The sequence below is a fragment of the Pempheris klunzingeri genome, chromosome 17 (assembly GCF_042242105.1).
Source record: "Pempheris klunzingeri isolate RE-2024b chromosome 17, fPemKlu1.hap1, whole genome shotgun sequence".
NCBI lineage: Eukaryota > Metazoa > Chordata > Actinopteri > Acropomatiformes > Pempheridae > Pempheris > Pempheris klunzingeri.
This window is the reverse complement of record NC_092028.1, coordinates 8,919,901-8,945,948: the sequence shown is the minus strand read 5'-3', so window position 1 is coordinate 8,945,948 and position 26,048 is coordinate 8,919,901. Positions and strand designations below refer to the sequence as shown.

The 26,048-nt window shown below is 44.2% G+C and overlaps 1 protein-coding gene across 4 annotated transcripts in view; it reads left to right on the top strand.

The window, feature by feature from the left end:
• Positions 1-26,048, top strand: part of nfixb (nuclear factor I/Xb) — a 123,725-nt gene that overhangs the window by 38,786 nt on the left and 58,891 nt on the right. The gene's annotated exons all lie outside the window — the stretch shown is intronic.

Below are 26,048 nucleotides of genomic sequence, written 5' to 3'. Positions count from 1 at the left end.
CTGTTTATGGCTGTGTGGCTCTGCCTCTGTTTGTTTATGAGATGTTTTATTTTTCCATATTGGGCACATGTGTTTCCTGCTGTGACCAGTTACGTTAAAATAGAGGTGCTGAAAATATTTTAGTGTAATGTCCATACACACCCACAGGCATTCTTTAGGGCAATTTAATACTGTCAAATGTAAATTGGAAGATAGTCAGTTAGATTTTACAGTTGTTGAACTGTGGAGCTCAGTGTGAAACAAATGGATATAAATTACATTTATTTTATGCTTTAATTATGATTCTTTTCTTTTCCTAAATGGCAATACTAAAATGTTAACACTTAATTAATGTAATGTTAATATTAAATTATTAGCTTTTCTTTATGACTTGTGCAAAAATAATAATAAGAAAGAAACTCCTGGTATAAAACAAGGAGATTATATTTGGTCATAGTCATTTTAAGCTGTTAAAATTCAAAATTAATTACAGGGGTAATACTGCAGTGAACACTGTACTGTTATTCACAAATAATCCACTTTCAGTGCAGCAAATCTAAATCATTAACAGCATTACGTTGTTTGAGGTGTGCAGATGTCATACGATTGTGTTTAAAAATGCTTTTAATCCAGTGAAATTGAAAAAAACAAAAAAGAACACAGCTACTGACGGTGCATTAGTGATCCTGCAGCACTCATGCTTGTGGATGCTTGAAATTTGCTGTGTCCTGTTTGTGACTTATTAGTAATTTAGTTTTTTTGGTTTTTTTTTTACAATTGAAGCCCAGCTGCACCACAAATGCATAATATTTACTGTGACTCCAGTCATTTACAGTTTAAGGTAATGTGCAAATATAATTTCTGCTTTTTCATCATTAAGCTCCTTTACAGTCACAATCCAGTTGTCTGTTTTCCTGATTCAGGTGTTTCTGCAGGTAGAGTCAGGTGTAAACACAGTCACAGACCCCTTTTTCTGCCCTTTACTATTATCCCGGGTTTCTTACCACAGACTGGCATACAGTTACAGGACCTTAATTCTTCTCCTTGGCAGGGAGGTGCAGCGTTCCTCTGTGACAGAGTACCCCTTGCCAGGCTCCTTTCAGCCCAGTGTGTAACTCTGCTTGAGTTTGCGGGGCCTCCGTGAGCGCCTCTTCCTGTTCCACAATACGGCGTGGCGAACCGCGGCTCAGATTAGCTCCCAGCGCAGCCTGGTGCCCCTCGGAGTAAAGCTTTCTTTTTTACTCTGTGCCAGAATCCAGCAGCCACTCACCCCCATACGTACCCCAGATCAGCCTTCATAGTACTGAGTTGTGTGTTTTTGTACACAAACATATTATTCATATTTGCACACGCATGAGCATTTTGATATATACGTAACTCATCGTTTTTCAGTCAAGGCAACACCCTTTTTTTGAAATTGGAAAAGGCTTGTTCCATCAAAAATGAAGTATTACTATTTTTTGTCTTTCCTGTTTGTGCGTGGGTCTAAAAAAAAAAAAAAAAAAAACCTGAATGCATTTAGAGCTGCATCTGCTGACAAGGTCCACTGCTGTGGGAGGGAGGAGGTTTCTTACTCTGATCCTGCTCAGCTTTTCCACAGCAAAATCAAAGGCAGTCTGTGCAGCACCTTCACCCATATGACTACAATGGAGCAGAGACAACATTAGGAAATAACTGGAATAAGAAACATCCACTTGTATAAGCAGGACTTGCTCTGTTTTCCAGGAGACTGGCTGGGGTTAACCAGAGTTTACAGAGGACAGACAGACAGTGGCTCCATTTTAACCTTTGGGGTGGCAGCGTTACAGTTTTATTCTTAGCTCCTCATTCCAGGGTGTCTGTGTCTTGCGGAAGCTATCAGTTGCCAGGCCTGATGATTGGACTGCAGCCGTCTCACCCGCCTGTCCCCGCCGCGGTGTTTCAGTTCTCTTGTCCCACTGATGTCACTGTCGCCAGCTGCAGGGGGGGCTCTGCTTTCAAGCGGCATGATTGACAGAACAGGAGATACACATACACACACTAACCCCCTCCACTGTTTCTGCTTCTCCACAGTACAGAATGTGTCTCTGCTTTTGTCCAATTATAGACTTGGGCCCTTCCAGGCAGGGCAGTGAGAGCTGGGACAGATCACAGCCGCTGTACTCTGATCTGCGCTTCTGCTCTGCAGCTGCAAAGAAAGGTTGCACTGCTAAAGAGAACCTGATCATTTTCTTTGAACAAATACCTGGCGCTACACACACACACACACACACACCGTGATATAACTTTCACGGTGTGATGAGAGTCGACCACAAAAGTGGTTGATTTTCTTCTCACTGATTCCGCTGCATCTGACGATGATAACAATAATGGTTCAGGGATGTGGAGGAAGCGAGGGAGATGGGGAGAGAGAGAGAGAGAGAGGGTCTGATCTCATCTTTGATCACATGTCTGTCGTAACCAAAGTCTGGCTCGCCAGTTGGGCGCTGACGGCCTTCCTCCACCTAGAGACCCCAGATCGGGTCATGTTTTTTGAGCGTCGTGTTCCATATTTGTCTGTCTGACGAAGCCGCACGGTTCCAGCATTAGTCATGTTTGGAGCCAGTGCTGCCTCATACAGCTTTCATTACTTTAGTTGTTATGATAAAAAGATGTTTGTGAGAGTTCAGCCTCCATATCTGTTCTCTGTGTTGAAGACAGACGGACCAGAGAGGTGCCTGGGCCAGGTCTGAAAGCCAACTGCCTGTGTGTTTGTGTGTGTGTGTGTGCGCCAGCCAGACTGCACCGTATCTCCATGCTGCTATGGTGCTCCTAAGATGTTCATTTACCCATCAATGTGTCTCTGTGCGTAGTCCCGACATTACAAATGGCCAAGGGAATATCTTTTAATAGAGGCGAACAAAGAGAGGAATCGACAGGGAGACAGACGGCCAGACTGAGAGACTTAACGCCTTCACGTCACGCTAATCCATCAAACACATCTTATCTGCTTTGCCCAATATCCTGAGCTTCTAAAGGAGGCAACGTTATCAGATGCAGTTACATTATGAAGAAGAGGCCAAACAGGACAGAGTGAGGTTTGTTTCTTACACACACAGATATATATGTGTGTCTGGTGGTTTATGGAGGCCGTATATTGTGGTAATAATACAGTCAGGTTATGTTGTCCTGTCGATTGCTTGCTTGTCGAGTGTTTGCAGGAAAAGAAAAGAGGGAATCATAATGATTTAAAAAAAAAAATCTTCTTTTCCTTGGCTGAGTGCGTTGTGCACAGCAGAGATTTCTGGACAGAGAGCAGAATTGTGCTCCAGTGTTCTGGCACCGGTCCGTAACCCGGGCCGACAGAGAAATAGAGAGTGTCGGCGCCGAGGGAGCCACATTCATCTGGTGTGAAAAACACTGCTGGTCCGACACTTTCAACGGAAACTTTCTTACGCTTTGTTGTCATTTGAAATAATGTGCCCAATAAAGTTTGAGCTTCGGCGAGCCCCTCTCATGACGGGACAGCGTCAGTGGCACTGCGGTGTTTTAATATGAGCTGAGACATAGGGGCCTCCAACAGCCCCGGCTTGGCCCATTTTCAGAGCCCCCAGTTTTTCCATTTTTTTGCTGCGTGTGTGTGTGTGTGTGTAAGGAGGAGAGAAAAGAAGAGTGGAGTGTGTGGAGTGTAAGGAATTGCTGGTAAACAGATTATTCCAGTAAGATCGGTCTTCCAAATGAATCGGAGAAAAGACGCGAACCGTTACGCCGAGGATTGGTCCGATCCTGTGACCTCCTTTAACTGATCTCTCACAACTTTCCACCACTCTATAGGTCTGACTGCTGAGCTGCTCTATGGGCTTGGTAGCTGGCCAGCCTGCTTCATATTCACTGTAATTATCCAGTTTAGTGAATAATACAGGAAAAGATACACAAAAGACTGAGTATATGATTGAATTAAGCCTCATTTTGAAACAAAGGTCAGGTCTTAGCTTCGCAAATAGAAAAATTCCTTGTACCAGAAAGTGCCTATTGTGGGCAACATGGATTAGCTTTATTTCCTAATTTCACTGTACACTGATTTTTAATTATTTGTGTAATTAAGGTTAATAAATAAATGTTATGGTGTCTCTTTTAGCAATTTAGCAGCTCAGCTCTGTTCACTTTTTTTAAAACCTGCTTAGCAAACGGTGGCTGACATTTAACCAACAGACATTTATGTATTTTTCAAGAAATTAATTTACTTAATATGTATTAAAATGAGGTTAATAAATATAGCATAGTACATGCAAGAAAATAAATATACCAGCTTTTGTCTATTGAGGAATTACTGCATTTATTTAACTGTACACCTGAATGGATTTTCTCCTCTTTTTTAAAAGAACAAAACAACAAGAACATAAACCAGGCACACATTTTCCCTGTAGTTTCTTTGTGTATTATTCCTGGTGTCTAACACTGTCTCGCTTCACTGTTTGATTTGCGTGACCAGTCCTCTCTTTCTCTGTACAGGCGCCAGGCCTGAAATCTGTCTGTCCCCTAAAAACATACGTATCCCTGCACAGAAGGGGTGGCTTGGCTTCTCGGCTGCCTGAGCCGAGGGGCAAAGAGCAGGAGGAGAGGTGAAGACAGCAGAGGAGTAGAAAGGAGAGGGAAAGAGAGCGTCTTTTCTGGGCTGCTTACCAGCAGCCAGATTCTGATCAGTCCGCCTCGCGCCTTGTTCCCTCGGTCTAGTGGAGCAGAGCGTGGGGAGACTGCCCTGTAATTGGGACAGCTCTTTCCATACGGAAAACGGGACCGGAACACTGCGACACCGCCGAGCACAGATCCCCCGTCTCTGTGTGAATTTTTCCTTTTTTTATTTAAAACCGTCCCCAATTCAAAAATTAGCAATTATACGCAAACAAAATCCTCTTATATAAAAAAAAAACCCAAATAAAATCCTTGAAATGAACACTAATAACGAACACAAGAATAAATATCTCCCTTTTGATTTTTTCCTCAGCGTTATTTATTCTCTCATTTAATGGTAATAAATGTCAGTCACTGCTGTTAGGATGATATTGAGTCCTGATATGAAGTAAAAAGAAAAGCGTAGAATAAAGATGATGCAAAATGCCATGCTGAAAACAAAGAGAGCGGGAGGGCAGATATTCAGGCTAGTGGGGCTGGTTGGCAGCATTTGGCACCCAAAGCTGCAGCTCTGTTTAGAAGGTGCCAGCTTTTCAAACCGACACAGTCTCTGCCAACTTCTCTCCTTGTGATCCTTTTCTTTCTCTCTCATTTTACCATTTTTCCCCCCATATCCTTGTTTTCGCTTAACATGTCTTCCCCTCTGCGCGTCCCCTCACGCCCCTGCCACCACTCCTATGGTTGCTTTTTCACAGTGGGTTGCCAGAGAAGCAGCTTCAGAACGTGTAAACTTAGGTCTTATTTCGTGGAGATGTCGGCGTGCTGAATGAAATGGCTATCATGTTACCAGGCGTGCTAATTTTTTTTTTTTTTTTTTCCGCCAGCTTTTAGCAGGGCGAATTTAGTTACTCGGTGTGATGGTGCTGCTGTGGATTCAGGTCCAAAACAAAATGGAGGATAAAGCGCCGCTCCTCTCCAATCAGAAGAGAGAATGAATCCACATGTGGGAAAAAAAAATGACTGGCAAATTAACAGCACTCAATGATTCCTCTTTTTTTCAAATGTGAATATAGTGTTTGCCTTTGCATTTTTTTTTTTTTTTAACTTTCGCTAAATGACTTCAGGTGTCTCCATTGATGCACTCCTAAGCAGAGCAGGAAATGGTAGTCAGGATTAAGGACTGATGGATTTGGAGGAGGACATCATTCGGGACGCGAGACCTGGGGGCCCTTCGGAGACAAGAACGCGGTGCTGTGAGTGATTGGAGAAAGCGTTAAACACTGGGTGTGGGGGTGGATGGAATTACTCAATAATGATCAGAAAATTAGAGCCATTATTGAGGGAGAGTAAACAGGCCTCTCTAAGTGTGAAAGGCCCCTATTCAGCCGCAACCAGGAGCAGGACTCCTTTCTTCCTTTCATGGATCCACCCATGGCCTCGAGAGCCCCGCTTTTGTTCCCTGAAATAACAGAGTGAATATATGGAGTCACAGAGGTGGGGGTCCTGTTCCCAGTGCTGAGCACAGTATGGGTTAAAGCTACTGACTAAGGTACTCTCCATATTTATACATCCTTTATTTCAGTGGCAAATTGAGCTTCTCTGGCCCTCCATACGTGTCATTTTTAATCAGACCAACCCGTCTATCTGATGTATTTAAATATGTCCGTGTCACTGAGTTCAGAAATTCTGGCAGTGTTCAGTAAAGTGTTTTTGTGTGTCTAGAAGAGCACCTGGGTGTCTGTCCTCCATGATCATCACTCAAAGCCGCAGCGCTCCTCTCTTTCTTTCCGACTCCCTTCATCCTGACAGTAAATACTCATGGGCAAGGTGGCTGCAAACCAGGCGCTAATGTGGCTACTTCCGTGTTTGCCAGCGCAAATATTCTAATTAATGGGAAATGGATAAATAAATAAGCTCGCCACGTCTCTGAGCAGCTGAACAGCAAATGTGCCACTCAGACGGAGACAAAGAAACCAAGAGAGGGATTTACACTTTGAACAAGCCATTGGAGAGAATAAAGGAGACAGTGTGTTTTTTTGTTTTGTTTTTTTCCCTCACATTGCTTCTAAGCACTGTAGTTTGCAGATCTGCACTTAGATTAACAATGTTTGGTGAAAACTATAAAACAGTTTTCTTTAGCTGTTTTTTAATGATGAATATGGTAAAATCTTTTAAGTGAGTCCAGAATTTTATATTCAGGCTGCTTAACTCATGATAACAGCATTTTTTTGAACAATGTTTTGCCATAACAGTTAATTTTGACTCTCTCTAGCAGCACACCCACACTTATCTCAATGTCGTATTTTTATTTAATAGCTCATCCTCCTTGATTCAGGCCTCCCTCCGTCATACTTCCTCTGAGGACACTCTCCAGGACAGGGCTCTGTCCAGATCTGGGCTCCCGCTCAAAAAAACTCACCAAATCACCTGACACGTTCACTCACTTTCTCCGTCTGTTTGCCTTTCGTATGGACGGCCAGCTCCATTTCACAGGCATAATTTTGGATGGTAACGTTCTCATTATACCCGTCAACTGTCAGCGCTCAAGTCTCTTGTCTATAATTTCAGACTCATTTGAATTCTTATTGGCAGCTTCAATGCATAAATTTCATAAAAGATAGAAAAACAACATCATTTTTTTTCCTCTCTCTCTCTCTCTCCCTGGTGAGCAATAAAAATATGGAAGAGATTAGTGAGAAAGAAGTTTATGAAACAGCATTGTTTGGATTTATTCATCAGAATACTACGTGTCCAATATTACCGTATAGTTTCATGCATTTTGTATGTTGTTTGTCCTGAAAAAAAAAGTTGCTTGTCGGCTTAAGCCTCACAACAAAAACGCTAAGCTGTCGTGCTCCAGCGCGTAAATGGCCTTACTGTATCTGTGTGTGGGATAGCTGTCCAAAAAGACAGATGAATAGAGTTGCCATGGCCACGTCGCTTTTTTTTTTTTCCTTTCTTTTTTTTTGCTTAGTGTACCTTTCCTGGGCAATATCCAAGGAGTGTCAGCGACTGGCCTGGTTGGCACGGTGAGTAGCCACGCAGTGCTGGGCCGTTTCCGTGCCACTCTGGCCCACTGTGTGGGCAACCAGAGCGCAGAGCTCTGCCAGAGGAATCCACTCAGATCACTTTCACTCTATAGAGGGCATCCCCACACTTATGCAGACGGTTAGCAGATACCTATACAGAACAGCTGAGCAGGACTGTGCATAAACAGTAACATCACAGGTAGCTGCTACATACTCACTGTTTTTGCATTCAGAGCTTGATTTTAGCTTCAAAGGAGCCATTCATATTCCTATGAGGAAAAAGGAGGATATTAGATTTTCTTGGCGTTATGATATACTATGACATATAAAACACTTGTGATTGGATGTGGACCAAGTGAGACATATGAAAATGTCAAACTGTAATTTGAGAGCAGATTTTTCCCTTAATGTTATTCACACATTTTGTCAGGCTTAGTTCAGTCCAGGGGGCTTACACGTGAGTTTTATCCTCTAAGAAGCTCTAAGCACCCTTTGAGATGGCAGCTCAGATATAATTTAGAAAGCAGGGGAGCCTGTGATTTAAAGACTCCTCTGCAGAGAAACAAATTATTAACCCTTATTTTTGGTGAAATTAGCTTTACTCCTTTATTGTTTAGTGCCTCACAAACCCCACTGCTGTATGTATGAAAGCAATCTCCATTTCCATTTTCAAATGTATTTTTTTCTTTTCACATTTGATGAAGGTGGCAAAATATAGATATGACCACAATGCGTTGCTAGGAAAGAGATATTTCATCTTTAATTTTCTATTGGCTATGCATGAAGCAATTTCCTTAGCTTCTGTTTACCAAAAAGTGAAGACTTGGGTCAGTTAGACCCCAGAGAGGTCAAACTTCCTGTTTAGGGTGTCTAATAAAGAGATTGTTACAAAATTCAACAGAGATCCAAACACGCTCATGGGGGGTTTCGAGTGGGTGCGGGTGCGTCCTGTCAACACCAATCACAGATACAGAGCAGCAGCCCACTGTATTTAACAGTTGGGGTCTCTGAGCCCCTAAACAGAAGTTAAGCATAGTCTTCTGTCAGACATCTCAAACACATCATCAATTCAAAATCCTGTTTATATGCAATTCCTACAGTATATAATGAGGACAATTCATGATGCATCAAGCTGATAAAATAGTGTAAAGTATATTTTTGAGCTGTTAAAGGTGATTTAGAGTTGCCAGAACCCAAAACGGAACAGTAAAGTTAAGTGAAACACCAAAATAAGGAAATGACAGTCATGAGAAGGTTCAGAGTAGCTCACTCACTTTTCTGACACTGCTCCACCTGTAGCCTCTCATTGTTTCCCATGAAGAGGTGCCCCCCCCCCATACGCCAGATATTACATACAGTTTGCATCCTCTGTATTCGCATATTAATCCGACCGTAGCATGTGAGCTGACTGACTGAATTATCATTCATAAACACAAGCCTGCATCCCTTCCCTTCTAATTTTTCAAATGCAATCTGCTTTTCCTCTTTAACGATAAAGCCCACATCCCCAGCGGCTCTCTTTAAGTCCAGAGGAGCGAAGTGTGTGTGAAGAATGTTTTTAGGTGTTGTTCGCGTATGCACTCTAAGAGAGAGTCTACATGTGCCTCCATGCATACGCTCATGTGCGCCATAGAAGCCGGCCGAGCAACAACAAACGCCGTCTGCGGCGGAGCATATGAGCGTCCCCTCTGGACTCCCCCAGCACCTGAACCCCCTTCACACCTGATGCCTGTGGGCCCTGTATGTACACATGAAGGGGAAACGACCACATTTGCAGGCAAACGTGCACAAAAATATACATGCGCTGATATGACCCAGCTGTCCTGCGGCAGGCGCGGGACCTGGGATTAGAGCGCGGGGTGCGCATTCCTTGGAGAGTAGGTAAACCTGACTCCAACTGGATCCCCCTCACTGGTTCTTGACTGGGTGCAATCTGTCACTGCCAAAGCAGACAGTCGTAAAACAATAATATCTTAGTTCTTGAAAATACATTGGAATCTTCTTCTGCTCAGAAATGATCTGCAAATGATTTGAAATTGGTAAGTTGTTGGGGCCTGAATATGACAGCTAGCCTTATTAGTATTTTATATCCTTTTCAGCAGCAGCAATGGAGCTGATCTACCCTGTTATTTGCCCTTTGTGCGGTAACATTTGATTGGTGTATTATTAGACACAGACCACCCTGCTTCTGAGCCCTACTTGAGTTTCCATTCTTCTGCTGCTCAGCTTTAATGCAAGGCTCTCCTCCAGCAGCCCAAACACACACACACACACACACACACACACACACACATACACACACACAGAGAGTTAACGTAAAGGCAGAAAAGGAGGAGCGGATCGAGGCACAGCCGCTGCAAGTGTGTTCTGCTTCAGTGGAATGGTGATAGAGAAGGTAATCCAAGCCTCTGTGTTTATTTTAAGAGCTGGTGATCTAGAGATGGCCATTAAAAAGCGGAGGGCAAACAATTTAAGAGCAGTAAATCTGGACGGAGGAGAGGAGTGGGTGTGGGAGGACGGGGAGGGAGGGTGGGGGGCTCTCTCTGCCACGCTCTCTGTCCCGCTCTCTCTCCCTCCACGCAGGAAAAAAAAAAAAATACTTGAGATGACAGTGAATTAGAGCAATCTGGCCTTCATTCTGCGGTTAGATTTTTATCTGCGGTTTTGGCCCTGAGAGCATCTCTGATCCCTACTTTCTTTTTTTTTTCTTTTCTGCCTGCTCTTTTATTGTTGTTCCTGTTCTTTTCATCTGAATTTACTTTCCCCTCCAGCCTGGCTGTAAAAAGGACCCTAACGAGATACTGTTCACACTGAAAGGCATCACGAATGGTCCCATTATCCCCACTACCTCAATTCAGGGTGGTTTTCCTCCGCCATGACCCAAACACACGGCCTAATGTGACTACTCCAAGGCCAAGTTTTCTCTTTTTGATACCAGCTTAGAATTTAGTTTTTTCCCCCTCTGATCAACTGACTAACTTGTCTTCGGGCATGGGTTCAAGCAACACAATCCAGGCCGAAACATGGGGAATTCCTTACGATAAGAGCCATGATAATCTCAGTAAACTAAAGATGGCTTACACAGAGAGCTGCAGTTTCATGGCCTTTCAGCAAACTCTAGGGCCGGTGTGCATAAAATACTTTGAGTATACTTTGAGCACTTACCCTGCATGACCGCTGTAGCATTGAATACATCAACATCACCTTTAGACACTGAAGGGCCTTCAGCTCGGTTTGACATTCAAGACGCTCATGCATATAAGTCACATATAAGCACTTGTACCCCAGGGGGGTCAACTGGGTACGTGGAAAGATCCATGTGCTGAGAGTGCATGAGAACTACAGCTTATAGTAACGGATAAATGATTGAAACAGTTAACTAAAAGCTTGAGATAAAATGTTTATTCCATGGATCTATTACTTTCAGCTAAAAGTAATGATTGAAAAAAAGGTGATAGTGATGAAGGAGTATCATCTGACTGAGCTATGTGGGTGCTGCTGACAGGTTGAGAACCACTGCTCTTCATCTTTATCTCCTCGCCAAATAGTTTGCTGGAGCTGTTGATTGATGCAGATTGAGGCTGTCTTTTTGGCACTCTAGTGCTATTTGGGCTCTTTTTTTTGTTTTTTTTTGTTTTCACTGTGCTTTGCTGAAGCTGCTGTCCCAGTTAGACACATTTGATATGTTACCCAAAACCTGACTTACAAAAAATTGCGGTTGCCCCCTTCCACACTCTCGCCCATCTCCTTTCCATTGGGCTTTAGATGTGTGATGAAGTAATCCCGACATATTTTATATCCTAATGCAAAACAAACAGAGCCAAATTACACACATTCTTCCCCCATACCGATTCGTGGAAGTTGTTAACCAAATAAAGCTCCCTTTTCTCTTTCTCTCTTTCCATCTCGCTTGTGCTCTCAGTGGATCTGTCCTGGCTAGAACTCTTAACCGAAATGGCCTCGAGCACAGAGCCTCTTTTGTGGTCAAGTCTTTTTTTTTTTTTTTTTTTCCTACAAGGTGTTTGTGAAAAAGAACAGGATTTTCTCTCCTGGGCTCAGGTCCCTCCATCGCTCCACTGCTGCCTGTCTGGCTTTCTTTGTCCAGGTCTGCTCTGGTAAACAGTCGTGTCCTACGCACACTGTTTATCACACTCGAGGGTGAAACTTTGCTGATTTTATTTTGGACATGCTCATGTTTTGCTTGGAAAATATTTAAACCGTTCCCTGGCTTCTTTTCTTATAAGCTCCCGTTTCTTTTTCTGTTGATGTAGCTGACTTACCCTCACCGTAGACGCTAGCTGCACAGGACGTGTCTATGACATTTGATGTGAGGTCATCTGCTCCAAGGCCAGGAGCAGATTATCATTATGCTTCAATTAGCATGCTAGCCTAATGCTCAATCCTCCTGACCATGAACATCCGATGGACATTCATAGTGAAAGCCTGTTACTTGTGCGCTCTGGCAATTCAAAATGTATAAACTTCAGTGCTTTGCCATAAATTATCAGGCCCAAACTAGATAGCACAAAGCTGTGGAGCTGCTCTCTAGGGGCAGAGACTTTCACGCATGTTGAGCGCCTGGCCACACCCCAATCAGTGATGTCACACCTGATGTTTACCTTTGAGAGCTGATGGAAAACACCTGCCGTGACTGCAACTTCACCTTTAAGTCAGACTGTGTCTGTGTCTGCACTCCCTCCCTCATTAACTCATTCACCACATTCCTAGATAATACAAATGGAATAGTTTGCTCTTTAATGAGAAATAAAGATTTCAGGCACTTATTAATCATCATTTTCACATCATCAACTGTAATTTTCACATCTATAAAAATGGGACGCATTGCATTGTGGGATTGTTAGCAGAGGGGAGCAGGCAGAGGCTCTAGTAGTAGTCTCCTCAAACCTGGCTGCCGTTTGTTCAGATCTTACTTCACATCCTTCACATACAGCTCATGTGCTTAATTGCATTTTGCTGAGATGTAGCGTTAATCTCTGAAGATGCACACCAGCAACGCTCTGCAGGAAAGCAGCAAAGTTATACGAGTGCTATAACAAGTCTTTGTTTGTAATGAAATCTGTGAGGCTGCTGGTTCTCAACCTGAAGATCAGTGCCCCCAAGGGAGCACCTAGAAAAATCTGAGGGGGTAACAGCTGATTACATGGATAAGAGCAAAGTCGAGCATTTCTGCTACGGAATATTAGTTTAGTTCATTTTTCTTTAGATTTGTTGTAAAATATCACAAAAAAAAAATCACCCTGAGGTCATAACCTGTCCTGAGGGATCACAAACTGACATTGCTTTCTTAGGGGTCACAGATGTAAAAGGTTGGGAACCACTGTGTTATTTGTGCTATAAACGGCAAAAGCGCACATGTACCTACATCTCCTGAGCGAGCGGAGAGCACAGTCTAAATTAAAGGCTGCATGTGTGCGCTATATGCCCGTCGAGTGTTGCTTTGTGGTACGTATGAAGTACTGTGCATGTGTCCATGCTGAGAATAATATTGCTCGGTTAACTAAGCCATTTTTTAGCGCTGACAGAGGGGCACACACACACACACACACACACACACACACACACACTCCCTCACTCAGGCGTACATGTGTTCTGCACAGCCTGTCATTACAGAAGCCTTGATGTGGTCACTGGGTGGCACTGAGGCCTCTCATTATTGTCGTTTTTATGACAACTTTCACTCTCTTGCTCTACATGGCTCCCTCCCCCCCCTCTCTCTCTCCTTTTCTCTTTCTCTCCTTCATGTGTACCCTGATCCTGCCTCGACCCCCCTCCCCCCCTGCCCCCCCAACCTTTCCCACCTCCCCCTTCTTTCCATTCCATCCCTCCTCCCTCCGTCTCCCACCTCGTCCAAACCCACATCCATTTCTCTTGCTGTTGCAATGGGACGCCTGTTTGTTTTTAGTGTGTAAACCATCCTGACACGCATCCCCAGGGCAAAGGGCGGATATAGGAGTGTTTTTTGGTGGATTTGGGCGGGGGTGGGGGCAGTAGACAGTTTGGTCTCCATTTGCAGAGGTATAAACTGGGAGATGGAGCTGGTCCAGGCGTTGTTCCCAGCTTTGTCGATTGTGGCTGACAGTTATTGTTTTTGGTTTTTCGAATAATAGGGTTTGTAACTGCAGGGTGACATGCAGCCATGACCCGCTGATGAGAGTGCTCGGCATATGTTTATATATCGAGGCCTGTGTTGCAACATGTAAATTCACAAAGACTGTTTTGCCCAGGGGACCTGGGGCCTGACATCACAGGAACGTTCCCCATTTTGCGCTTTCGCTCCTCCACCTCTCCACCTGTCACCCCACTGTTATGCTTTGAGGATTTATGACATTATGATTTGTTTATTGAAAGGAGTAATTTATTATCCTAGTGACTGAAGTTGAATAAACCGGACTGGGTGAATAGCAAGCTCTCGGCCTCATGCAAGCGGATACAGTATGGGATGTTACAGAGAGCTCTCTGTTAGTGTAGCAGTCAAGCTTGTACATGTGAGAATTAAAAAAAAAACTGTTCATGAGACATAATTTAAGGTAACGCTGTCAAATATTAGATAAAAGAGCCCAAATAGAGAGGGTTGCATACAAGGAGATTGAGTTTGCAAGTGTATATACACACACACACACACACACAGAATGTTTTGGATGTCTGCACCTTAATTAACGAGGTCTTTGGGAGTTTGAGCCCTGCGGCGCTGTTGGGTAAATGACTGAAGCGAGTCACCTCGGGACAGCAACAGGTAAATCCTGTTTAGATCAGCCCCAAGGCCCTACTTGTTCTTTAATTTGGCTATGAACACCCTCTCCCCTCCCTCCTCCCACCCTAATCACCTCCGCACCTCCTCCTAATCTTATGCATGCACCATTTCTTAATTTCTTAACTTGCCACATTCAATCTTTATCTTTGTCCTTTTACCGCTCACCTTAAACTCTACTTATCGCGCGCACAGTTCAACGCACCGTGCGTGCTATCTCTCTGCCATGTTGTTAAACAGTCTGTCAGGTTAATCAAGGTGAGGAATGTGGAGCAGTAGGGCAAGGGGACACTGACACTGTTATGCCAGCATACAGTGGCTCAGTCTGCCTCTATAGTCAATGAGCTGTGTTCAGGTATTAGACAGGGTGTCATATTTGGTTAGAGAATATTCAATTAGGAGATTTACGCACACTGTGGGATTTATGGGTGCGGCTGAAGTGAGATGGAATCAGTCTCTTCCCCTTACCCTACCTCTGACCAGGCAGTTAGCATGAGTCTGTAATTAGCACCTCTAACTTTGTTAGCGCCTAATTTCATTTTCTTCGGAAGTCCCATGACTAGCACCGCTAACAATGTGTTAGAGAAAAAGACATGTACACATGGGTCATTGCAGACTCAGTGCCACACAGTAGCCTACTGCCCCCGACTTACTGTTCCACTTGGAGCACTAGTGGGGAATTTCAACACACTCCTTCCATCTTCTCATCCCCACTGTGCAGGCATTGATAACTGTGGATGTTATTCTGAGCTGCACTCATTCTCATTTCTTACATAGCTGAGCATAACTGATGAATTTTATTTATTACTAGGATGTAAAGCAGTGATACTTAGTGGCTGTATTTAAGCCACCCATAATAACTGTATTTCAAATGCTGAAGTTTCCAGTAGCCTATAGCAGACTTTCCTTGACTTTAAGAAGAGATGCCACTGATCATCATTTAAGAAAATTTAGAGGAATCATCAATTCATATTTTAGAGTTAAAGTTGATTTGCGGTGGCAGCTGCAGTGTCGTCTGTATTTTTTATTACATGTGCCTTTTTAGAGACCAGCCCAAGCACCAATAGGATTTCAGCGTTCCTTCCTGATCCATCTGTGCTCCTGGTGTGAGTATAACTTACAGTAGCGTGGAGGGTCTCCTGAGGTCAGGGAGCTGAAAATCACAAAGACATGTGGAATGCTGAAAGTTGGCCAATACAAACAGGCAGGCCTGGCTCTCCATCCGTGCAGAGCTCAACAACCACCAGCTAGCCTACCACCATCCTCTGACTCGGCTCAGGAGCGACTAAAAGCTGCATTAAGCGAAGGTCGGCCACGAGGGGGTAGAAAGTATTCAGAGCAAACACTGCACTTTAAGCTGACGGTATTGACTGAACTAATAGCCAACATTTAAAACGGCCATTGTCAATATTTTATATTGACAATATTTTATATCAGTATTTCATATTGGCAATGGATCACATGACGACTTGTATGTGCCGTAAATGGATCTCATTGGTAGTGATGAGACTTCAGAGAATTATTACCTGACCGGCTCTATTTTAGCGTCTTTCAGCTCATTGTTTTGGTTTCACGGCCAACGACTATTATTTAGAATGATCACTTAACATAGTAGTGGTTTAAAGATGTGATACAACGGTTAAGTAATCGCACCAAATCTTGTGTCTTTAACTTGAATCAGAAGTTGAGAGGCCAGTTAATAATACCCCCTTAAGCTAGGTGAGATATCTCTTTAGCAAAACTAGTTGAGCTGTTTTTTTTTTTCTCTTATGTAGATTTGTGGAATTACAAACATCAATTCATCAAAATGGCTATTTTGCGTTACAGAGAGCTAAGGGTACATTTAGCCTTAGCTCAGGCTAGGTTTAGCTATCTCACCAGAGTGCAGTAAACCACTCTGTTGTGCTGGCTTAGTACTTGCAAACCGATGACAAGCTGCAGCATCAGTAGTTTTGCAGGAACAAGTGGGACATGAATTTGTGCAGCCACATGATTGGCTGATGAACGGATGACTCGCTGAGACTGCAAACTATTTAAAACATCAGCTGAGTTGGATGTTACATCGCCTTTCATGTGGCGAGCTGCACGATTTGTGCATTGTCCGCATACATGGCAAAGCAGTGACAACAAATAGAAATGTAAAATTTTTAGGGTTTAGTTTGGAAGATGGTTCTGTGAAAGTTGCAGGCTGCGCCTTCGCCCACAAAGTCCAAAGGTTTGCGTTTTGAAACGAAAACAGACTTCACAAGGAGCTGACTGGGTTTTCTTCCCCCATTTTCTAATCAAAACCATTATAAGCTTCACCCACAGAGGGACGATCCACAAGGCTCAGTTTCTCTCCCCGGCTCACATCCATAACAATAGAGGGCATTTTGGTCCAGCAGAACTCAGTTGGCTGCATCAAAATGAAGGGAGCAGTTAGGGTTTCACTTACAGAGTCAGAGAGAGGGAGGGAGAGAGAGAGGGAGAGAGGCAAAAAGAGAAAACAAACACACAGGGATTGTTGAATTATGGGTAGAGACAGCTGAGGCTAACCAGGTTTGGTTTCCACGGTGCAGTGGGGGGCTTATTGAAAAACAAAAAGTCTATGACTCAGTCCTGCTCTCAAGGAGACTCTCAGGCTGTAGACTTTCTCTCCCCAGAAATTCAACAAAAACACATGCAGTTGAATATAAAGGGGAACACCTTAAAAAACATAAAACCCCAGGGTTCAATATGGTCATGAAAATGTTCCACGTATCCTCATTGTTAATGCCAAAAAGGGAGGAGGTGGGGGGGTGGGGGGGGTGGAGGAATGGAGGGAGGGAAGAATGAACGAGAGGAGGGATCTGTCCTCACATTTGCTATCAATTTAGGGCACTGAAAATAAGCACCAGGTTTCACTGGAGCCGAGTAGAACACCAGGAATGTTTTTCCATATAAAACCGAGGGAGGGAGGGAGAACTCGAGAGAAATGGGGCTGGGAAGAGAGAGAGAGAGAGCGAGAGAGAAAAAGAGAGATATAAGAGTAAGAAAATGGGTGAAAAAAAAAAGAATTGAGAGACAAGCAGAAAAGGCAGAAGAAGATTGCTGTTTATTCACACCTTGGGTCCATATGTGAAGCTGTCCGCTGTAGTTTGACAGCTCAGGGAGCAAAAGTGAGTCACAGAGACCCATATGACCCCACTGTGAAGGACAGATAGACAGTTTGATAATTGAACCCTGAAGTGAGTCTGATATTCCGTCTGCGTGTTTGGTGTGTGATTATGGGGATGAAGGGCTGAAGCTGCTGCACACACACACACACACACACACATAAAGATTTCTAACACCTAAATCTGTACATGTTTACGCGCATCTGTGGACAAACAGTAACCATCCACACACAGATGTCAAAGTTTTTTTTTTAAAACTGGCTTTGCACACTTACAATTCCATTTGTGTGTGTGTGACGGTGTCAGTGGGTTTGGTGGAGACCCGAGACTCCCCCAGGGCTCCGAGCAGGCACAGCGGATGAAGGAGGTTATCTTTTGAGAAGATAATCGATACTTCTAAATTTGAGCATCTCATTTGTGCTTGTGACACAGTTTAAACAGATGTAGGCAGTGTTGGAGCTCCACTCTTCTCATGCTTGCTGCATTGTTGGCTTCACCACCAGGAGGTTTAGAAAGTCCTGTAGTTTAGTGATTCCCAATGGGAGTGGGGGGGGGGGCTTCTGCAGACGCCAGGAGGAATGCGGAGTGATTATAGAGAAGCTCAGGTAATTTGAAAAAAGAAAAAAAAAGATATAGAAATGATAGTTTAATCAAGAAAACATGCTCTCATATTTAGTCAGCTGGAGTGAAAAGCTAAAAGCTTTAAATAAATGACTGAAATAGATAAAAGTAATGGAGAACTGCTGCTGTCAGTGCAAACTGACCTGAACATGAACAGTTCAGTTATATGAAATGGAAATATTCTAATAATGTCCACCTTTTATAACATCCAATTTGAGATCAATTCAAATGAACACATCTGGAACATTTTTTTTTTTTAAACCATTTTGAGAACTCAAAACAAAAGTCATATACAGTCAGTTAGGAGTTTGTATACACGAGGTTGTGGGATACAGTGTTCGTCTTTCACAGCGAGTTGGACTCCAGCGACAGTCTTAAGTCGAGTGGTTGACCCTCTAACAAAGCTCCTTCACCCAGCTCTTCCCACCAACAAAGTGCTGCTCTTATGGTGATAGAAACAGTTGAAAAAGACTCAGAGTAGAAACAAGGAGGGAGTTAAAGAGAAAGAAAGCGAGAGGGGAGAAAAGGGGGGTAAGAGACAGACCAGATGTGTCTTTTGTTTAGATTTGAACGGAGCGGAAAGGAAGGGTGTAGGAGTGAGGAGGCGAGCTTGCGAGGAAGAGAAAGAGAGAGGGAAAGCAAGTGGGAGTGAGTGTTTTTTTTTCCTTTTTTTTTTGAGGGGAGGACTGTAATGAAACCAAAGCATTCATAGCCGAGCGCCTGTATGTGGGGAGAGGGGGCTGCGCCATACAGTATGTGATTACCTACCAGCAAAACCACATTCATTATACTAATTGCTACAATGGTCCCGGCGGTTGGGGGCTGAAAAGGGGGCGACGGCGAGAGGGGCTGCATTGTTAACATTTGTTAGGCTCATTGACTCCAGAATTCATGGTGTCTGTCATTATAGGTCGCTGGGATATTCTCCAGGGTCTGTATTCACAGAGAAACTGATAATCTGGAGGTTGTAGCCGAAGACCTGCTTCCTTTTAAATCTCACGGAGCCCACATCAGCATCCCAGGCCCAACAAGCTTAATGCATGCGGAACAGCACATGCATTAAGCTTCGCCTCTATTCAGATTGCCTTGCATTATCATGAGCGCACACGTTCAGCATGTGTTCGGCATTCAGGCCCTCAAAAGCAGCAAGACGTTAACCAAAACAGAACCAGAGAGGCCAAGATTTGACTGATTGAAAGACGAGGCCTTTCCTGCATTTTGCTGCACAAAACAGCCAGGCTTCCAGCAGCTTGTGTCAATATTTCACTCTCTGTGAGTATGTGTGTGCCCAGTGTATGCAGAGAGCTCGGAGCAGATGACTGGTATGACAGTTAGAACATGTGCGATGGTGAGCACACAGAGACTCACACAGCTCAATCTGTTGAGTGTCGAGCCCAAATCAGCCCAGTTGGGGAAAGTTGCCAGTTGTGATCACCAATATGGCCAGCAGTTGTTTATGAAATAAAGGAAATGAAGGACTAAGTGACTAAACCCCTCTCTCTCTGACCACTCAATTGCCTCTTGCTCTGTGTGTGTGTGTGTGTGTGTGTGTCCTTACTAAGTCTCAGTTTATTTACTGCGCTTCTTCCTCAGCTGGACCTGTCACAGACCCTCAGCGCTATCATACCACTACGATCATTCGCTGTCAAGAACAACCCTCACCCCTTCCCTCTTTTCCTTTTCAAGCTCAGCTCTTGTGTCAGTCAGCCCAAAGCAATGATCTGCATCATGTGTTTTTACTCTTTGGCTGGAGAGCTGATGCATTTCAAATTGTGCAGAGAAACTATGATCAGGGATGGAGCCTAGTAGGTGGTTGGCAGGGCGTCTCTCTCTTTTCTTCTGTCTCTCCTCCTCTTTATTTTTCTTCGGCGGCGCAAGAAATACTCAATACCATAACTTAAGTAAAAGAGAGGATAGCACACATTCAAAATACCTAATTACAAGTTAAAGCCCTGCATTCAAAACTCCTGTAAAACTGCAGAAGTATTGTGGTCGAGGTGGAGCTGGGTTTAACTACTTTATACACAGATTGGTAGCTTGGTCCAGTGCTCCCATCCTAGGCTCCTCCAAAGGGTCACAAGATAAATCTGTGGGTCAAGATGATTAATGGAAGCCCATTTGTGTGGGCTCACAAGCTAAAAAGGTTGATAGGCACTAGTTAAATCTTTAACAATGTGTTGCATTTTAGAAACTAATCTTTTTTATGTCAAATCTGAGTCTGAAAGTAACCAGTAACTGCATCTGTCAAAGCTGCTGCAATGTATATACACTTTTTTTTACATTAAATTGCGGTCAAAATTGTATGTAACTAAATTATTACCAGCAGAATGTGCAAAAGTTAAGCAGAGTTACCCGTCAGTGTTAATTATAGCATGACAATGTCTCATGTTTTATATATGTTATACATGTGTTTTTCGCACATTGATCTGCAAACTAATATAATATAATAATAATAGGAATGATAGTAGCTATAGTTTTCGTGTGAATGTAATGGAGTAAAAAGTACTAGTACAGTACTTTAGACAGACACAAACAGTATATGGTTGCCTTGGCTGCACTTTGTTGTTTTCTCTGGGTCAGGACAGACCCAGGAAGAGTCGGTCTGGCCGAGGTGGCTGCTGCCTGCTGACACAGCCAAAGTAAATGAGCAATCCGCCCTCAGTCTCCTGGAAGTGTGTGCTACTGTTGTAGGAGGCTAAACTTGGAAGGGAATTCCCTTATCTGCAGTGGATCAATACTGTGAGCAACACTTGCTGTATGTTTGTACACGCTGTAAGTGTGTGTGTGTGTGCTCCTGCAGTGAGTCAAGAAGATTGATGATAGATTCCCGTCAACTGTCAGGTGGTTTTTACATAGGTCAGAAATAGCCGCGGGGCTATGAGAAGAATTGGGGGATCAACTGGGGCAGGAAGGGGTTGGCATGACAACGGCGCTCTGGGTCTGCTTTCTCACTGGAGGTTGACAGCTCACGGATGATATCGCGTTTCCTTGCGCTGGCACATCACCCTCATCGAACCGCCTCCCCACCCGCCCACCCACCCGCGCAGCCCTGCCTGCGCCGCATACTCCCTGGGTCAGAGCTAAACCGCAGGGGCCTGACTAATCAGACCACACACGCTAAGGCAAACGGAGAGGAGAAAGGCGGCGAGATGGGAGTTTGTTGTCTGACGTCTAATGCAGGGCAGAGGGGAGCTGAGGTTTTTGGTGAACAGTTTGCCGTACAGTGAGGAAGTCCAAGAGCAAGGACTGAAAGAATTTTGGAGGGAGAGGAAGGAGGAAGAAGGAAGAAAAGGCTGATTAGGGATATGATCTCAGGGAACGAGCACGGCAGGAGCGTCTCAGGTGGACTGAACCTCTTAAGCCCCTCTGACTTGCCAGTCAGTCATTGCTCAAACTTTGTATCCAAACTCACAGAATTTTATTTAAATCTCTTTTTGAGATCCCAGTTTCCCAGAGACCCTCAACGTGTTATTCTAAGTAACTGGAGTAAAAAGCATGTACAGCCAGTCTGCATACTGCTCTCTGTTCTCACACTGTTTTGTTTCTTGATTCACTGTCAATTAGATCTTCATCAGGCACTAAACAACGCTGACAAAAACAACATTATGTATAAATATCTCAAAAATGACAGCAATCTGCAACAGGTGACTAAATTGAAAAGCCATTGGCTAACAGCCAAAGGCAACCGTACAGTATAAACATCTACAGAAAACAAACCTCAGCGATCACAGGTGTCCAAAATAATATAACAGTTTTCCCCTCCTTTTGTCTGTTTTTATTATGTTTCTCATTTTATATTTTTATTTTTTAACATGCCTTTTTATAAGCATTTCTTATGTATTTATTTATTCATTAAATTATTCATTTTCAATTATTTTTACTCCATTCCATTAGATTCTTTTATTTTTTGTGTTTATTTTCCTTGTGGGAGTGTTTTTTTTTTTTTTTTCTATTCCAATTGTTAAGACTTGTGTTGAGGCTAAAACCCACCGGGGACGTCTGCGTCTCATTCCGGCTGCGCTACGGATGCCGGAGCTGATCGCGCCCACTCTAGTCAATGCTTTAAAACCCACCAGGAGCGCCACGGCGTCCCAGAAGCGTCCCAGAAGCGTCCCAGAAACGCTCTGCTCCGCTAAAGATTCGTGCCAGTTCTATTTTCAATGCTGGCTGCGGCCCGACAGCGTCAACCAGCACAAAGCAGATGAGACAGACAGGAAATCAGACAAACAAACGGCAAAGAGAATCATGCCAGTTTTCAAAATAAAAGCCCCCATGCAGACTTTCAATCGTATATTCCACCGCCACATCAATATAATTTTATAATAATATATAATTAAATGCTGGGTTTTACTACCGCACTGAGGATGGAGCAAAACCGGACCGCAGCCGGGGAACGACACGATGTTCCTGGTGGGTTTTGGGGGTCATTTTGCGACCTGTATTTATAATGTGATGTTAAAACTGTTTGTACTGTAGTGTTGCACAGCATCAGTGAATTCCTAAATTACACTGAATTTTGAGAGGATGTGTTTAAAATGATGCTCAGGAAATCTAGAATAGTACAGTGTGGGACAAGATGATTCTTCCAAGGCTAAATGTATTTGGTAAAGCTACAGAAGGAGAAATGGAAAGGTGAAAGCACAGACAGATATGTGTATGAACCAGTATGAGGTGTAATGTGTGGAGCAGCAACTTGTCCACAGGAACTAGAAGTGACGCGAGGCTCCGGATTCGTGCTTAACAGAATCACAGTAACTGAAACAAATCGCTGTGCTTGTTTTGTGAGTAGGTTTTTGCATACATGCATCTCAGTGACAGCGATGACAGCTGAACCCCCCCCTCCTCACATACACACCAGTTCTCTCAGTCTCTCTGTGGCACGGGGGGCTCCCATGCTGGGTGCATTTGAAGTGGCTTCTGGGAGGCCCTGGAGCGTGCCGAAAGGTCAGAGGTTACAACAACTGGGCCTCCCTAGACCTCCCCACCCCCCCCTTACCTCCTTAAACACCCACACACACACATACACCCCCCACCCCCTCCTCCCCACCCCTCCTGTTTTCATGTCAGGGCCACAGATCACTTCCAGATCCCCTGACACATTAGGCAAAAGTCTTGCTCCCGTTATCCCGTGCTCACTGCTGACAAGTGAGTGTGTCGACCCAGCCCCACCACCACACACACACGCACACCATCCTCGCTGTATCTTTATTAAGTTACAAATGCCTCTTCAACCGCCCCCCTTCAAAGACACGTGTGATTGTGTACACACACATATCTCTTGAATAGGCCATTGTGTTTTTTTACAGGGAGTAACCCACAAGTGTTACAAAATACATTCTCTGTGTGTGTGTGTGTGTGTGTGTGTGTGTGTGTGTGTGTGTGTGTGTGTGTGTGTGTGTGTGTGTGTGTGTGTGTGTGTGTGTGTGTGTGTGTGTGTGTGTGTGTGTGTGTGTGTGTGTGTGTGTGTGTGTGTGTGTGTGTGTGTGTGTGTTACATGTAGGCACGTGCGCGGCCTCTCAGGAGGATGTTTTGTTCCCCTCCTCGCTAACACAGAAGAATCTGTCGTTCGCTCGGCGAGGTGTGAAATTGCACTGTCATCCGCTTCACCTGTCAGAGAGGGGGGCGGCAAAGTGACTCAGATCCTTTGGAACATTCCTTCTCTCTGTTATTCTGTCACCCTCTCCTCTCTTTTCCGCTCCTCTCCTGGAGATCTGACTTTCGCTCAGCGGCGTTCGCCATATCACCCACCAACGCCCCCCCCCTCCCCCTCCCTTCCCCTCCCTCTCAGCTCAACATCTGTTTCTGGTGAGGACCAGAGAGGGGGATGTCGAACTCTTAAAATTAATTAGCGCATTACCAAATGCTTGAGTTAGAAGAGGCCTCGCTAGACCCCCGTTACTCACCCCACTCCACAACTCCTAGCTCCTCCCTGCTCCACCAAGCCCACATCTCCCCAAGTCCCAGGGGGCCAGTTTATCACCCAGGAGCAATTAGAGTAGGAAGTGAGGTCGCTGACCCTCTGTCAGGCCTCATCAGCTCCTGTGTCACCTGACAGGGGCCATGCCACCACAAAGAGGAATATACAGAGAGAGGGGAGGGGAGGGATCATCGACATCATGAAGGAGCATGCTGTTGGGCTTTGACTACACAAAGGCACTTTTTGGTACCTGTGGAAATCTGGGACTGCTCATTTATTCATTTCCCCTCCTTATTTAATCTTTTCTCCTTGTTGGGTGGCTGCTGGAGCCTTTCCTAGCTAACTCCAGGTGGATATCAGGGAGACGTCTTGTTTCCGGTTTGTTAAAAGTGAATTACAGATACTTGTCGACACATTCAGTCTCAACTCAATCAGTTACCTACCGGCATTCCCAAAAATTCTGGCAGCTGTGTGAGGCTGTTCTGAGGCACAGCAGGGCTCTGAGCGGCAGGCTAATGTCAGCATGATAACATGGTCATAGTGACATGCTGACGTGTAAAAGGAATAATGGTTACTATGTTCACCGTAGTAGTTAATTAACATGTTACGCCCCATGTCATATGGTACTCCGTCACGCTTCCTTGCACCACATGAGCTAAGAATTGTCCGCAGCCATGAAGGATTGCTTTTCTTTCTTAGGTTCTTGATTCACCTGAACGAGCACTTGTATCAAGTTTAAGACCAGCTGAACATGTTTGCACTGTAAGAATGTGATGATTTGATTGATGATATGATTTTAATTTTCTTTCTTTTTTCCTTCTTCTTCCTCCATGTTCCTGCTGCTGCCCCGCCGCTGTCTTAATAAAAGGTAAGACACCATGGCAATGATATGCGTTTGAAGTGTTTCCAAACTCATTTCACATCCCGTCTCCACCCTGAACCATATGTCCACTCCCCCATATTCTTCCCACGTTTGTCTCAATTTATTCATTCTAAAACCAAAAAAAGAAATCCGTCGACCTTTTCGCACTTCCTTCTGCAGTTATCACTGTACTGAGATGGGCACATGGTGTGGGCTTACAACTCAGCACCGAATCCCTAGGAGTGACATTTCTATTGGACGATTCTTCAGCACACAGTTAATGTGCAGTGCTAGTGTTCATTGCCAATGCAGAAAGTTATGTGTGTTTGTGTGTGTGTCGTGTTGCATCAAACAAGGCTTAATGTAGTGTCTGGGGTGGGTGTGTAGCATATTCGACCGTCATGCTGGAGTTCAGTGGACGTCATTATACATTAGTTTGTATCCTAAAGAAGATATATAGTTATGTTTGGCATGTAAAAGCTTTACTATAGAAACAGTAGACCAATATCTTGACGCATAACTGTTGAAGTTTGCAGATTTTAATTGGATGCATTTAGTAATTGGAGCCGTGATACAATTAGTGCGAGCTAACTTTTTCAATTCAGAATGGTTTTAGAGCGTTTTGGAATGCAGCCCTCCTATTGTTCCATATTCCGTTATAATGGATACAACACAGAAGTGTGTTTGAGGCTCCCACTCCTCCTCTCCTTCTGTCAAGTCTCGACTACAACACCATAATTTGTTCCCAGACTACATTTTTGTCACCCTCTCCACCCCCCACCCCCCGCCTCCTTGCCTCCCTATCATCCGTCTCTCCGCCTCCTCCTCTTCATCCTCCACCTTTCCCCTCTCTCGCATCCAAATTCTCCACTCCCCCCCTCCACCACCACCACCACCTCCTCCATCTCCCATTACTCCAACTCCTCCTCCATAACATTCGGCTTATCTCGCCCCATCTCCCCTCTCTAGATCTCTGCTTCTTCTCTCCTCCCTCGGCTACCTCCCTTTCTACCCCTCCTCTTCCTCCCGGCCCAGTTCTGTTTGCGCCTGTTTACCTCCATCGTTCCACCAGATGGTTTGTGTTAAAACTCTACATTTGACAGCTCGGCTGATTTTTTTTTTTTTTTTCTTCTTCTTGCCTGATATT